The following is a 14,781-nucleotide window of genomic DNA, read 5'->3' as shown; positions in this document are numbered from 1 at the left end:
AGGGAAAGGGTTCTGTGTAGAAGCATAGTAGGTGCAAAGGCCCGTGAAGTGCTTTGGGTTGTTGGCGGATGAGGGTGTCAACAGAAGGAACAGGTTGACTGGAGACTTTTTATAATTAATTTTTTAAAGAATGCTTGTGTAGCAGGTTTAGGTTAGTAGCAAAATTGTGAGGATTGTACATTTCCCACATGTTCTCTCAACACATACATGGCCTAGGTTTTCCCCAGTATCAACATCCATTGCCAGATGGTACATTGGTTAATTAATAAATGAATTTACACTGACATTGTGACCTAATGTCCATAGGTTACATTAGGGCTCATTCTTGGTGGTATACCTCATATGGGTTTGGACAAAAGTATTAGCCTCTTCTGTTACCACATGGTAATCCAGGAATCCCAAAAAAACACTTATTTTTTTAATTGTTCATTGCTTTTCATTTTCTGGTGTCATATACTAGTTGAAGTCATATACTATGAGATTTCAGGTTGGCCAGTTTCACTTTGTAATTGCCATTTTTAAAAGTTCTTTTCCTTTTTTCTGTTTTTGTTTTTTTTTTTAATACAGGGTCTTACCATGTGATTCAAGTTGGCTGTTCCACAGTTACTATTTTAACCTACTGAAGGACATCTTTGTTGCTTCCAAATTTAGGTCATTATGAATAAAGCTTCCATGTGAAGAGTGTAAACAAATCTAACTCCTTTGGATAAATACCGAGTAATGTGATTGCTGGGTTACATGCTAAGAATATGTTTAGCTTTATAAGGAACTGTTAAATTGTCTTCTGCATAGGCTCCGTGGTCTTATGTTTCCAGCAGGGAATGAGAGTTTCCATTGCTCTGCATCTTCAGGAGCTCTTGATATTTGCAGTGTTTCAGAGTTTGGTTTGGCTGTGATAGTCACTTAGTGATATCCTAGCATCTTGCATTTCCCTCATCAGCCTCTGATGTAGAGCATGTTTTTGCTTTTCTGATTTTTGAAACAGGGTCTCAGTCTAGAGTCTAGACTGGCCTTGAAATCACTATGTAGACCAGGTTAATCTTGAACTTGCAGCAATTCTGCCTCAGCCTCCAGAGTGCTGGAATTACAGAGTATATCCCCACACCCAGTTGTAGAGCATCTTTTCATGTGTTTTATTTTCTATTTTCTTAGAGCAAAGGATCTGTTAGTTATTGGCCCAGCTTTGGTCTTTCTTTGTATGGTTTTTGAGCATAGTAACAGGAATTTAAACAGCTCATATGGGTGGCGGTGAGGGTTGTTTCAGGTTACTGGTACTGTGTTACAGAGTACTTCATTGCACAGATCAACATGTAGGGAGCACTGAAGCTGAAAATTGGTCACACGTGGGGGTGAGGCAGGGCCTCCCAAGAACAAAGAGCTCCTGAGGCAAGCCAAAGGATGTCATGTGACTTCAAACTACCCAATGTGTAAATGAATGCCCCAAGGTGGTTGAGCAGTTCCTTTCCTCCCATCTGGAGAGAGGGTTTCACCAAACCCCAGCTTTCTATCTGTATTTCTCAATGCTATAAGCCCCTCCCCCAACTTCAAGAGCTGCACTAGAGGAGGCAATGCGTATCTAGGGTAACCCCCAGAAATTGTTTTGCTGGGTGAAAGAGTTTTTACATTTACATGGTTGGTATTAGTTTGCCCTGGTGTCATTGTTAGCTGGCTTTGGCTGCTGGAGTGTCTTTCTAGGGGTTTCTAGGTTCTTTCTGTTCTGAACAAAGATTTAGTGAAGACAAGTGCAAAAGGCAGCTAAGTTTTACATTCTATTAAAGGTATAGAGAGAAACAAAACATGCTTTGCAGAGCAAGTGCAGGCCAACTAAAAGTAGTAAATATGGCCTACAAATGGGCATAGTGGTGTACTCCTGTAATCCCAGCACTCAGGAAAGTTGCTATAAGGTGTCTTTGTTTTTTTAAGTATATTTAGTACAAGGTCTCACTACAGAGATTGGGCTCGTAGTGATCCTCCTGTTTTCAGCCTCCCAAGCCTTGGGATTAAAGGTGTGTCATCATGCCCAGTCTCAATCAGGTCCCAGGGGTGGGCCTGGCACGGCACGGCACGGCATGGTACGGTATGCCAGGAATCAAACCCAGTAAGGTTGATGTGAGTTCTGAGGCTAGCTTGGGTTACATGATGAAAGCCTGTTTCAAAAACAACAAAGCAAAGATACAAATACAAAGTGCAGGGTGGGTCACTGAAAAAGCAGTGCTGTCTCCCTAATAGTGGCCATCTTTTGTATCCTCTGCTCCAGGCTGACCTCAGGTCTAGGCTGTCCTATCACAAGCCTTCTTGAGTTCTTGGAAGAGGAACGTAAAACTCTTTGATTGGTTCCAGGTGCAAGGCTTTGGACTCTTTCTGTGCCTGAGGCCTGGACTCTGTGATTGACAAGTCATGGTCTCTTTCCCAGCCAGTTTGCCACACTCTTAAGCTGACTAGCAGGGTATATGTGCAAATGTCTTTCCCTATGCTGTTGTCTATGTGGTGGGCTCTGTAACCTGATGTTTATGACTCTTATGTAAAAATAGTGCCTCAGAGCTGGGCATGTGCCACATACCTGTAATCTCAGCCCTGGGATGCTGAGGCAAGAGGATTCTTTGAATTGTAGGCCACTCTGCTGTACATACTGAGTTCAAGGCCAGTCTAGAATACATAGTCTCAAAAAAAGTCTCAGCTTTACTGTTTTCTCTGTGTGTGTGTGTATTTTTGGTTTTAGTTGTAAAATACATGTTTTCCCTTTCTAGAGAATTTTCATGTGTTCAGGTGTAGTTTTACTTTGCTTGCTTGCAGCATACTCGAAGTTCTACAGTGGGACTTTATAATTTGATTGCCTGTTTAGTATATATATTATATATATCCATATGTGTGTGTATATATATTAGGAAGCAGGTGTTCTCTTAGTTAACTAGAATTTAAGACTAAATTATTTGAGTGAAAAATGTTAAATGAATTAATACATTTTTTTCCTGAGGTACTGAGGATTGAACATGGGGTCACTCCCACCCCCTCCGTGTAGGGTCACTTTTACCACTGAGCTATACCCCCAGCCCTTTTTACTTAATGCTTTTATTCTGAGACAGTTTCTAGGCTGGCCTCACACTGATTTGTCAGCCTCCCAGCTAGCTGGTGTTACATATGTACATCATACAGTCTTGAGTGGACCATCTACTAAACTAAGCATATAAAAACTGAACTTTTTTTTTTTTTTTTCCGGAACCAGGGATTGAACACAGGCCCTCATGCTTGCCAGGGAAGCACTTACTCCACTGAGCCATCTCCCCAGCCCCTAGAAACTGAACTTCTTTTGAGGCCTTTTAATCACCATTTGAAATAAAAGCCCACATTTTCTTTTTAGGTATGCGTGGGCTGACCACTCAGAATCTGGCCTATGGTGGATTTAGATCCTGAGGGCCAGGTGTGCACTGTGTCCAGCTCCCCTTCAAGGTTTTCCTCTCCTTATCTAGGCTAACTCTTGAGTTCTCCTCTTGAGAACTTTGCTGGGAAAAGGCGTGGCAGAGTGTTCTCTACAGAAAGCACAGGCTTACTTGTCCCCTAGAGCTGGAGAGCCAGGTAGGTGAGTCACTCTGGCCTAAGGTCAAGGTGTAGGATCGCAGGTTTCTGTTGCATGACTCAGCGGCCTAAGGCTCTATCTTTCCCACCTGTAGGTGTTCTTGGGTATGTTGCTACTGTGTTCCTGAGTCCTGTGCTTGAGAGAGGGAGTCCAGTTTTATAACAGGCTGGCCTAGAACTTGTGGTATAGCCTATGCTGGCCTTAAGTTTGGCATCCTTTTGCTTCAGCCTCCAAACGTTGGGATTATATGCGGCTACAGTGATTTATTTATTTAGAGACAAGGTCTAGCTTTGTAACCCAGGCTATCCTTGAACTCACTGTGTACTCCAGACTGACTGAGTTCTTGCTGATCCTCCAATCTCAGCACCACATCCAGCTGACTTGTGCTGCTTAATGACCAAGGTGGTGGCTGAACAGACTTTACACAAAGATGCTAATCTGTTAGTTTTTACTTTGAGTTGTACCATGTCTTTTAAAAATGACTAATTTGGCTGGAAAGATGTGCACAGTAGACATAGTTGGATATGGTAATACATGCCTGTAGGGATAGGGGTCCACAGGTAGGGAAGGAACAGAATAAGGGACCTGTTATTAGGCATTATTGCTATTTTTGTGATGCTGGGGATCAAATCCAGAGCCTTGTGCATACAAGGCAAGAATACTACCACTGGGCCGGTGAGTTAGCTCAGTGGGAATAACAAGGTCCTGAGTTTGATCCCCAGTACCAAAACAATAAAAAAAAAAAAAAAAACCCTTAGGGTCAGGGATACAACTCAGCAGCACAGCACCTGCCTGTCAAGTGCCAAGTTATGAGTTCAATTGATGGTGCCAAAAAACACCCAAAACTCTACCATTGAGTCACCTTCCCAGTTCAAGCAGCTTTCACCTCTGCAATTAGATAGAAGCCCATTAAAGGGACAAGGGAGGGAAAACAGACCTAAAAAGACACCAGGTGTTGCAGTTAACGTAAGAATTCACCAGGGAACAGTAAGCATGAAAAAGCAGAAACCAGAAGTATAACTGGCCCTTTTGCCCTAACTACAATAAAATACAAAAGTAACAAGGGGCAGCCACCTCTTACTAGTATGTGAAAATACATAGATGTATGCATTTATGTACATAGATGTATTTCTCACTGTAGAGTCACTGTATTGCCACACCGGATACACATCCCTTAATTACTAAGTTTAAACTGTCTTTCTTTTTGGGGTGGACGGGGGTGTTGAGATGAGGTCTTGCTGTGTAGCCCGGGCTGGCCTCCCCAGCGATCCTGCCCTGTGCAGGGTTACAGCACCTGGCCAAACTGCCTTTTTCTAACCCCTCCCCCAACTTATGCATCACAAAAGGGCAGGAGAGACTTGGTCAGAGCCCACCTGAAGGGCCCATATCAGGGCCCAAGACAGCCAGATTGTGACCAGTTCCAGGTGCCTACTTGAAGGAAAGGGTCACTTGTTCTAGAAAAGAAGCCAGAGACGCGGGCTTGGGGGTATCCATTTTTCTGTAGCCTGCCTCATCTTTGGGGCAGTTCCCTGTCTTCTGCTTTTTTTTTTTTTTTTTTTTTTTTTTAGCAGAACTGGGGATTGAACTCAGGCCCTTGCACTTGCCAGGCAAGCGCTTATTCCACTGAGCTATCTCTCCAGCCCCTGTCTTCTGCTTTTTCCTCCTTACAAAAGTCATCTTCCTTTTCTAAATTCTTACTGGTGCTGAGTTTTTAACCTCTGCTAGCTGCTTACTCCAGTGCAACTTCTGTAATCCCAGCCCTCTGGGGCTGAGCCAGGGGGATCTGAAAGTCAGACCCCACCGGCACGATTTAGATCTTGTCTCAGGAGGGGCTGTGTAGCTCAGTGGTAGAGCATATGCTGTGCGTGTATGAGGCACCGAACATGCCTGTAGCCCCAGCATTCAGAGGCTGAGGTAGAAGGATCACTGTGAGTTGGAGGTCAGCCTGAATGTGATACCTAGACCCTGTCTCAAAAACAAAAAAGGAAAAAAGAGGATGGGATGTAGCTCAGTGTGAGAGTCTTGGGGTAGCAGGAGAAAAGGTCATCCCAGGCTGTGTCATAAGGGCTATCACCAGAGTTCCTTTGCACCCATATCAAGAATACACCCTTTGCCTGGTAAGGTGCATATGCTGTACTTTAATGTGGTTTTTGTTGTTTGGTTGGTAGTTCAGATTGAACTCCTCATGCAGCCCAGGCTGGCTTCTAGCGAAACAGTGATCCTCCTGCTTCAGCCTCCAAGTGCTGGCATTACACGTGTGCTCCACCATGCCTGGCTAATGTTAATATCCTTTCTTTTGTGTTTAGTGTGATTATTGTTAGATAACTAACATATTTATTTAGTGTTTTACTTCCTGGAAGATCTTAAAGACCTTCCAAAATGCTCAGAATTTTTTTGTACTGGGAATCTAACTTGGAACCTTACACTTGGTAGGCAAGTGCTGCCTTGCTCAGCTCCATCCCCAGCTCTAACCCTGAGAAGTTATAGGATGGTGAAAGTGGGGTTTTTGGTATGCTAGTAAGATGGACAGATTGGTGTTGGAGCCCCTAGAGTTAGAAAGACCAAGGAAGGCACTGTTAGAAACTTGGGACTTTGAACCCCACGTCCATCCTCAGGGCGGACGCAGGTTACAGCTGACCACCAGTGGCCAGTGATTTAATCATGTCTATGCCATGAAACCTGCGTAAAACCCCACAGAGCCGTGGCTAGCTGGGTAGTTGGAGAATGGTAAGCCTAGAGACAGTATGGAAGCTCCGTGGACCTTCCTTCGTGTCTGGTCCAGTGTGGCTCACTATTCTCTGTCCGCCTCCCTCTATCTCCATCTGCAGCTCTGCCTCTGTGTGTCTCTTTCTCATCCCTATCTGTCTCTCCTGTCTTTTTTGCAGTACTGGGATTTAATCCAGGTCCTTTGTACTGAGCCCTATCTCTGGCCTTTTATATTGAGACAGTCCTCAATTGCTCAGGTTGGGCTCCAATTTGAGATTATTCTTCCTCAGCCTCCCACAGTGCTGGAATCTGGCATCTTGTATTTTTATTGTAAACAGGTAATAAGTGTTTCCTTGAATTTTGTGTGCATTTTAGCACATTAAACCCACGGAGGTATCTGCTGCAGAATTGCTTGCTTGGTGTATGGGGAAAAACACCTGATGTCAGAAGTGTTGGGTAGTGTAGGTCAGAGAAAAAAAGATAGTGGTTTTCTTTTTCCCTCATAACTAAGGATAAGCACATTGTGTCCTACAGGTCAGATTTGGCCTGTTGCTGTTTTCTTATGGCTGATGAGCTAAGATGGGTTTTACATTTTTGCATGATTAAAAAATTAGAACATTTCATGACATGAAAGTTACATGAAATTAAACTTGTGGAATCCTTAAGATTTTATTGGAACATGGCCATTGTCATTTGTTTACCTATTATCCATGATTTTTTTTTTTTTTTTTTTTTTTTTTTTTTTTTTTTTTTGTGTTATAGTAGCAGAATCAGTAATTGAGACCAATTCAAGGGCTGGACTGGGAATTGAACTCAGGACCTTGCACTTGCCAGGTAGACACTGTGTCGCAGAGCTATCTCCCCAGCCCTTGTGACAAATGCTTAAGTCCCACAAAGCCTAAAATATTTACTCTCATTTTCACTTTGTAGAAAGCATTTGTAGACTCTTGGTTTAGATACATGATACTTTTCTTCAGCTTTTTCTGTTCTTCATTTTTATTTTTTTATTTAGCTGTACTGGGGATTGAACCCAAGAGTGTTACCCTGTGCTACATCACCAATTGCCCAGGCTGGATTTGAACTTACACTCTTTCTGTTTCAGTCTCCCAGAGTGCTGGGATTACAAACATACATCACTATTCCTAGCCACCTCCAAGTTTGAAATCCCCAGAATAAGATCAAGGCAGGAGGGCCGCCATGAGTTCAAGGCCAGAGTGAGCTCCCTAGTGATTTCAAGGCCAGCCTGGGCTACATACTGAGACCTAGTCTCAAAACAACAAAAAACTCAACAATAATTATCTCTGATCTTGGATGCCAAGACTTATTGGTGCTTCTGGTTTGGTAAGACTTTTCTCCATGACTCATTCCTTGACAAAGTGCTTTGTAAATGAAGGAAGTACATTCTGGATAAACTCATTAATTTCTTACCATAATATCGGTGAGTGCAGTGAGATACGCTCTTACTGTATGGCAGTGGTTCTCGTCCCTACTCTTTTTGCATGAGGATCCTCTTGGGACCTTAAAAAAATTCTAATGAAATTAAAAGCAGTAAGGGTGAAGCCAAGGCAGTAACAGTGTAGTAACCTCCCCTGGAATTATGCAACCAGGACAGAAAACCTCCACTCTCAGCTCCCAGTTCACTGTTCGGAACTGTCTGTCTGGGTGTAGATTAGCCTGATTTATTGCTGTTGTGATAAGGAAGTTAGCAAGATGCACGTGATTCAAGGGAGTTCTGTGTGTTCTTATCTAGGTTTCTCTAACCCTCTAACCAAACAACCCTAAGTTTTCATAAAACAGAAACCGTGTTTTAATTTATATTAGTACCAGTAGAGGTCACTGTGCTCAAAGGAACACTTAAAAAAATTACATTCTAGTATTCAGGAAATTCGAGTATTCAGGAAATTCGAAGGAGTGTTTAACAGATTAAGTTATGCCCTACACTAAAGAAATCCTAGGGACAACCTCTGGCCATAGTTAGTGCTTCAGGGCCTTTGAGGCTCTTAGGAGGTACATTCCTAAGTTTGTAATTGTTGTATTTTGCCGATATTGTTCCTTTTTTCATGAAGTATCCCCGTCTCTAGTAATGCTTATCTTAAAGTATTTTATTTTGTATTTAGGTAGCTGCTCTAGCTGTCTACCTTTGGTTGGCTTTTTCCAGCCATTTGCTTTCAATCTGTTAAAGTCTTGGAGTCCAGGGTCAGTCTCTGGACTCTTGTTCCAAGTGAGACGTCATCAGTTGCATTGGTGGCTTCGTATGGTAGCAGGTCTGATTTCTCATGCTGCTTTCAATATTTTTCTTTGCCTTTGGCATCCGGCAGTTTAAATATGATATATTTAGGTGGGGATCTCTTCATTTTTCTTGAATTTTGTTGAATTTCTTGGCTGCTTCAGTGAGTTTTCTTTAAAGCAAATTTGAGTTTTCTGCCATTATTTTCTCTTTCTTTTTTTTCTAATTTTAGGGAAGGGTCTACAGGGTGTTCAGGGTCTTACTACTAGGTCAGACTAGTAGTGATCTGCCTGTTTACAGCCTCCCAAGAGCTGGGATTACAGGCGTGCGCCACCATGCCCGATCTCAGTTACCATCTCAGCGCATCCTGGCAGCAGGGCCAGCACAGCAGGCCGGGGATTGACCCCCAGCCCCTGCGCCTGCTTGCAGGTGCTTTAGTCCTCTGAGCTATTTGGCCAGCCCTGTCTGCCATTATTTTCTCAAAATAGTTTTCCTTCTGGCACTTACGTTTGATGTCCTGCAGGTCTCTGGTTCTGTTCGGTTCAGTCTTTTTGTTTCCCTGACTGCCTAATTTGTATTAATCTGTCTTCAGGTTTACTTTATTCTGCCATGTCAGATCTACATTTGAACCTCTCAGTAACTCTTCATGTATTACTGTACTTTTTTCAACATCAGACTTTTTGAGGTACCAGGGATCGAACTTGAGACTTTGCACTTGCCAGGCAGGCACTTATGCCACTGAACTATCTCCTTGGCTCACTTGCTTGGTTCTTTTTCTTTTTTTTTTTTATAATCTATATTTTACTTAGTTTTAAACTTTTTTTTCCCCCTCATACTGGGGACTGAACCCAGGTCTTTGCACTGACCTACATTGTAGTGGATTTCTAACAGGTGATCAATTTCTTGCACCCAGATGAATTAAATCAGTGTGGTGCTGGGTGCAGGAGGCCCACCTGAGGATTGTTGCCTGCAGCATAAAGGCAGAACAGGAGAAGCTGCCAACAAAAGCTGTTAGGATGCTGTTTGGAGAAGCTGTTGGAGCTGTTGGAAGCTGCTAGTTCTTTTGGGCTGCTCTGCTGGAGGACCTTGTCATGCTGGCTTTCCCGATGAACTTTGGAGGAGCTCTGGTCCTTGTCTTGAGCGTTGCTTCCTGGCTCCGGAGGGGAAGATGGTGCGCTGCTCAGCCTCCTGGAGAAGCTTGTCACCTTCGCTTTCCTATGGGAACTCAGCTTTCCTCATCGCTGGAGGAGCTTGGGACCCCACTGTTGCCGAGGACAGCTGTGGTACTTTTGGGGGAGCTCCAGTGCTTACCTTGAGCGTTGCTTCCTGGCTCCAGTGCAGATCCCTCAGCCTGCTGGCACAGAGCCTTCATCCCGCTGGCATAGACTTCCCAGCTTCCACCACTGACCTTGGGGCCTTTCCCACACACATCTGTGAAGTGGACCTGCATGAGACTTTCTTGTGGGCTCAAGGTCCCCAGTTGGACTTGGGGGAGGCATTGATACGAGCTCTAAGTTTTCAGCTGGACTCATGCAGGGTATCAGGATCTAGGCTATCAGTGGGAGTTTTTAGTGTTTGTGTGGACAGATTTCCTGTACTTCTCATATATGATTCTTGGGTGATTCATTGTAAAATGTGTCCTGTGTTACATTGTTTGCCTTGCAAGAACCCCAAACCACGATAAACATCCCCTGCCTTTTTTTTTTCCTCTTGTTGTTACAGGATCCCACCATACAGCGTGGAGTCATAGTGATCCTCCTGTTTTTCAGCCTTCTCAGTGCTGGCATTACAGGCGTATGCTTCTGCACCCAGTCTCTGTGGCCGGCTCAGCCCACCCTGGCGCAGCATGTGGTACTGGGGATCGAACTGCGGTCCCTGTGCTTGCCTAAGTAGGCACTTTAGTCCACTGAGCTATCTTTCCCTCCTCCCCCACCTTTTTTAATTTTTTGAAACAAAGTCTTACTAAGTTGCCCAGGCAAGACTGGAATTTGTGATCCTCCTGCCTCACCTTCTGCAGTTCTGGGATTCCAGGCTGTGTGCCACCCCCATCCACTCTTCAGGTGCCACCCTGTGCCTGAGGAGGGTGGTGGTCTGCCAGTCACTGCAGAGAGGTTGTGCTCAACTGCCTCCAGCAGTCCCATGTCTGTGCTCTGAGGATCTCTGTCTAGGTGACTCTTTGCCCATGTTCTAGGTCGACTTCAGGTCTGTCCTGACTTCTGCTTTTGCTGAGCACGGCCCCCCACCCCTTGTTTTTTTGTTGGTGCTGGCATTGAATCAGGTCCTTGCACGCGTTAGGCATGTGCCCTGCCTCTGAGCCACACACCGAGCCTCCCTGAGCCTTACTTCATTGCTCCCACATGTGCACGCAGCCTGGGCCTTGGCTAAGAGTAGTCTGCAGCACAGACCCTCTCTGATTGCTCGTATACATCGCCAGCCTCTGTGTTACTTGTCTGGCTGTGACCTCCAGTTCTGGAGCCCCAGGCCCGCCCCGCTGACACAGCACCAAGATCATTACTTCAGCTGGCTACTGCTGCAGATGGAGTGGGCCTCCCTCTAGCGCAGGAGCTCGCAGGCCTCTCTTCCATTTGTCCCTGCAGAGCCCTGGCAGCAGTAGGCAGGCGTGAGAAGGGGAGCAGTCCCAGGCAGAGAGACCGTGGATTCTCACTGCTCCTACCACAGTTCAAGAGGTTTTTTTAAAATTAAAAACAAAATCTTTATTTGTTTAATTGGTACAGGATCTTGCTATGTAGCTCAGAACTCGAAGTAATCCTCCTGTCTCAGCTTCCCCAGCACTGGGATTGCAGGCATGTGCCACTGTGCCGAGTTTCAGGTTCAGTGGCCGGCATGGTGTACCCGGGGTTCCTGGCATGTGCCAGCCCTGCCCCCAAAGCGTGCTGAGATGGTGATTTAGACTGGGCCTGGTGGCATGTTTCTGTAATCCCAGCTCTTTGGGAGGCTGAAGACAGGTGATGACTATGAATGAGTCCAAGCTACATAGTGAGACCCTAAGATCCTGTAGACCCTTATTTTAAAACAATGCTTTGAAACAAATGTTTTAGTTTTGCATGTCCTGCTGTTTGGAAACTATTCATTAGGCACATGCTCCTGAGGTACCTGCCCCTGCCTTGCTGGCCAGTATTTATGGACATTGAACTTCTGAGGATTGGAGTATTCTGGGTCACCTAATGACTCCTGCACGCTATGGCATGTGCTATTATTGTACTATTCTATCTTGTCATGTTTTATTTCTTGCTGAAGGCTTCAGTGAGTTCATCATAAAGAACAGAAAATGCTATGATCCACTGGCTTGCCGTCACCCTACCATCTCAACTATGTGAAGGTCTTTTTTTTGTTCTTTTAGAAGGTGTTTCTCAGAGTTTTTGGTTGTATTTCACAAAAAAGGATAGACTGGCTACTTCCACACATACAAAAAAATTCTCTAAATTTTTGCTTCATCAGATTTATGGTTTAACAACTGAGCCTTTTTTCTTTCTTTCATGGACAACTGAAATACTAGTTCTGTCTTTCAGTGCCCTGCAGGTGACTATCCTTACTTGGACTACTGAGACCTGGCCTAGTATTAAAAACAATTGTTTTTGAAGATAGAGGCAAAAAAGTATTTTGGCTGATAAATGTGTTCCCAATGTTAGAGACCATTAAATTTTGTTATGTTTTCTTGTAAGAAAATGTTTTTTCTTTCCTGTTTCATAAAACGATTATGGCTCCTAAAATATTATAACCCTACATTGATATATTAATTTAATGGAACTAGTACATAGATTCCAGTCAACTTACTAGTTTACCCTGTAATGGCTTGTGTCTAGACGGCTCTCCTAAGCCTCATGTGTCATATGTGGGGCTTTTTCAGAGGTAGCTGGGTCTACAGTGTGTGGCGCTGGGATTGATTCATGTTGCAACGCCAGGCTCTAGGGCACTAGGACTACGGGTGTGCGTGCTGCCTGCCTTAAGCAGCTTGGAAAGACCTAGAGGTCAGAGAGAGCTGTGGTCATCCTTTGATGCTCTGTACTTTTCTGCCTGCCATGACTGCCTGCCTGCCTGCCTGCCTGCCTGCCTTCCCTGCCCCAATGCCCTGGAGCCAACTGGTATGGACAGAAATCTCTCCAAAGCATGAGCTAAGTAAACCTTTCCTCCCTTCACTTGTGGGTGTTTGGTATTTTATCTCAGCAACAGAAATAACTGCGACGACCCTTGAGATCTCTTGGTTAACGCACACCTGGCTAATTCTAGAGTGCAGAGAACTGCAGCTGGCGCCTGTCGGAGAGAAGAGATCGGCCCTTCCTGGTGAGCAGAGGATGAGCATGTGCGCCGCCCAGCGGCTGCAGTGTGCACAGCGGCTCCGCGGTGCTTCTGGACACGATGATGGAAATCAGGATGCTCACTCCCCTCCGTCCCCATTTTAGGGACTTAAATTTTTTCAAATTGCAAAAGGAGCATGTTTGACAATTCATATTGCACCAATAAAGTAAAACTCGGAGGTTCTTCCTTCCCTCAGCTTCTTCTCAGAGGTCACTTTTTTTTTTTTTCAGAACCGGGGATTGAACTCAGGCCCTTGCACTTGCCAGGGAAGTACTTATTCCACTGAGCCATCTCCCTGGTCCCCTGGGTCACTTGTTGATAGTATCCCAGACTTTACGGATACATACATAAGTTTTTGTTTTGTGTTACAAAAACAGGACAGGTCTGGCATGGTGGCACATGCCTGTAATCCAAGCATGCAGGAGGCTGACCCAGGAGAATCGCCATGAATTTGAGGCCAGTGTGGACTACATAGTGAAGTCAAGGTCAGACTGAACTATATACAACAAGACCCTGTTTAAAAAAAAAAAAAGTTTTTATCAAAAGAACAGTGGGCCGGGGATGTAGCTCAGTGGAACCATGTCTACCTGGCAAGCACAAGGTCCTGAGTTTGATTCCCCATACAAAAAAAAAAAGGACTATGTATTAGTTGATGCCCCCTAGCACCTGCAGTGTAAGGCATTGAACCAGGGCCCACTGAGCCGCATCTCTGGCACTCTCTATTTTGAGCTGAGGTCTTACCATGTTGCCCAGGCCTGGCTGGACCTTAAACTGCTAGGATTACAGGTGAGGCACCCTGCCCCACTTTACCTAATCCTTTTTAATGATCACATAGTATACCCCATTGTGTGAATTCTCATGAATCTGTTTCCATCACAATGGCATTAGGTAGCTTAAAAAGTTTTTCACTATTATCAGTGAGGTTTCAGTGAACACATTTGTCTGAATGTTTGTCTTCATACATTTTTTTTTTTTTTTTTTTTGGAACCGGGGATTGAACTCAGGCCCTTCCGTTTGCCAGGGAAGCGCTTATTCCACTGAGCCATCTCCCTCACCCCGTCTTCATACATTTTTGCTAGCATTTCTATACAATCTCGGTGAGGAATTATTAGGTGATGAGTTTTGCAAGTTTGTCATATTTACATTCTTCCTAATTTCCCTCCAGAAAAGTATTGTATCTACCAATGGCGATTGAATAAAAATGCTTTATCAGCACTGGATATATAAATCTTCACATTAGGTGACTGAGTAAATACGCTTCGTTTCTCAGCACTGGATATATAAATCCTCACATTATTTAGTATGGTGCCAATAGGACATACACTGGGCTTCTTATCAAAGGCTACCGACATGTGCTCCAGATCTGCCACTTTTCTAGCAGTGTGACTTTCTCCAGCCTGGGACCTCTTCTTCACAAGGACTTCATCTGTTGCAGGTTGTATAGGTCAGACAAAACCTCTCTAGGCTCTCACAATTACTACAATGAAGCGTGGAGAAACAATTTTCCTAATGGAGGAGATGGTAACCATAAGAATTTAATTGTCCAGGGGCTCCTAGAAGAAAGTGTGACAGAAGTACAAATTGTTGGGAACGCTATAAACAGTGATCCAGAGCTGAGGAGATAGCTCAGCGGTCTAAGCGCCTGCCTGGCAAGTGCAAGGACCCGGGCTTGATCCCTGGTACCACATGCCATGCCAGCCCCGGGATCCCAGGTGTGCTGTGCCAGACCCAAAGCTGGGTGTGGTGGTGCACACCTGGAATCCCAGTGCTGGGGAGGCTGAGGCAGGAAGATCGCTGTGAGTCCGAGCTGCATAGTGAGACCCTGTACCAAATAAAGATGAAAAAACAATGATCTGGTTAGGCCTACAGGTCTTCTCATACCCAGCAAGGAGGAGAGACAGGGTTGAAGCTCCAGGCTCCCAGCATTCATTGCTGAATGCTCCAGCCAGCTCAAACA

Source organism: Octodon degus, unplaced genomic scaffold (assembly GCF_000260255.1).
Source record: "Octodon degus isolate 3935 unplaced genomic scaffold, OctDeg1.0 scaffold00020, whole genome shotgun sequence".
NCBI lineage: Eukaryota > Metazoa > Chordata > Mammalia > Rodentia > Octodontidae > Octodon > Octodon degus.
The sequence above is the reverse complement of the archived record's forward strand: the minus strand, read 5'-3'. Positions refer to the sequence as shown.